The following is a 2,235-nucleotide window of genomic DNA, read 5'->3' as shown; positions in this document are numbered from 1 at the left end:
TCTCTCTCTCTCTCTTCTCTCTCTCTCTCTCTCTCTCTCTCCTCTCTCTCTCTTCTCTCTCTCTCTCTCTCTCTCCTCTCTCTCATACACAGTGCAGGGAGGGTTAAAGCGAGAAGAGATGTGCTCATTTAGACAGAAACACCCAGTGACATCATCATCACCCCATGACATCATCATCACCCCATGACATCATATCACCCCGCTCACAACCCGTGGTGTGCGGAACAACAAAACCGGCCTCACAAACACCGGAGGTCGAGCGTGTCTCCAGCTTCAGATTCCTGGGTGTCCACATCTCCGAGGATCTCTCTTGGAGCCTCAACACCTCGTCACTGGTCGTCAAGAAGCTTCTTCTTCCTGAGGAGACTGAGGAAAGCCCACCTGTCCTCTCAGATTCTGGTGAACTTCTACCGGTGCACCATAGAACGCATCCTCGCTAACTGCATCAGTTTAAGTTTAAGTTTATTTATAATTTTCTTACCCAGGGACAGTGCACAATAATCAACATCTTCAGTTTCCACATTAGCTAATGAGCTAGTTTTCATCTGTAGTCCCTGCCTACCGTGCATGTCTTTATGTGTGGGATGAAACCGGAGTACCCAGAGGAAACACGCGGACAAGGGGAGAACATGCAAACTCCACACAGAAAGGCCCCCTGCTGGGGTTCGAACCCAGGACCGTCTTGCTGTGAGGCAGCAGGTGCTAGCCACTGAACCCAGGACCGTCTGCTGTGAGGCAGCAGTGCTAGCCACTGAACCTAGGACCTTCTTGCTGTGAGGCAGCAGTGCTGACCACTGAACCCAGGACCTTCTTGCTGGGAGGCAGCAGTGCTAACCACTGAACAGATGAGGTACTCAATAAACTGAGCGCCCTCCAACCGAACAAGGCCACTGGCACGACAACATCCCCTCCAAATTCCTCAGAGACTCAGCAGCCGCCATCACCCCAGTCATCACAACATAATAACCTCTCATAAAACAGGGACACGTCCCCAAGGACTTCAAAATAGCGAGAGTAACACCCCTGCACAAAAAGGGCAGCAAATTAGACCCAGGCAACTACCGCCCTGTTCTATCCTTACATCCATCTCGAAAGTCATGGAAAAAATAGTATACGAACAGGTCGAAAAGTACCTTACGGATAAAAATCTAATCTACGAATTCCAATCTGGCTTCAGAACATCCACTCCACTGACACATGCCTTCTCTATTTGAACGACCACATCAAGCAAGAGGTGGACGCGGGCAAATACTGCGGCAACAGTGCGGCATGGTCATGCTAGACCTACAAAAGGCCTTCGACACTGTCAATCACACCATTCTGATTGACAGCTAAAAGCAATTGGTTTTGATAGTTTATCAGTGAGCTGGATACAATCCTACCTGGAGGGGAGAGAACAGATGGTGGAGGTAAACGGTACCCTATCCCCCCCCCTCACAGTGAACTGTGGTGTTCCACAAGGAAGCATACTAGGACCACTACTGTCCAATTTATGCAAATGAATGTCGTCAGCTTGTGACTGCAACTTGTTCCTGTTTGCGGACGACTCAGCCCTGCTGGTCTCTGACAAGAACAAGTTACAGGTTGAAAAAACCCTCAGCTCGGAACTAGCAAAATCTGCATATGGCTCGCTGATAACAACTATCATTACACATGGGCAAAACAGAGTCCATTCTCTTCGGTTCAAATAACAAACTCAGCAAAACAGACGGCTTCTCAGTTACAGTGGGTGACAATATTGTCACAAGGAAAGATGAAATTACCTACCTGTGGTTCCATCCTAGAGGCTAATCTTTCCTGTGACAAAAATGGCATCCAATTAATAAAAAAAGTCAATCAACGAACTCGATTCTTGTACTGGATCTCCTCCCTGGTAAACAAGAACACCCTGAAGACTCTGGCAGGAGCACTCATTCAAGGGTACTACGACTATGCTGCACCTCATGGTACCAAAGCACTCAAAGGCACTAAAAACCAATTACAAACATCTCAAAACAAACTAGTCAGACTACTGCTTGACCTGACTCCTAGAACCCACCTCACCCCTGCACACTTTGCCAACCTAGGATGGCTTAGAGTAGACAACAAGTACAGCAACTTGCAATGGGCCTGGTCTACAGATACACTACGCGACCAAGGTACCCATGTACATGTCAAAATATTTCCCAAAGGTCAGTGAATACCACGATCACAACACCAGAGGGAGCTCCACAAATCATGTAAAACCCAGATTCG

The sequence above is a fragment of the Notolepis coatsorum genome (genome assembly GCF_963971535.1).
Source record: "Notolepis coatsorum genome assembly, contig: SCAFFOLD_4045, whole genome shotgun sequence".
In the NCBI taxonomy this organism is placed as follows: Eukaryota; Metazoa; Chordata; class Actinopteri; order Aulopiformes; family Paralepididae; genus Notolepis; species Notolepis coatsorum.
The sequence above is the reverse complement of the archived record's forward strand: the minus strand, read 5'-3'. Positions refer to the sequence as shown.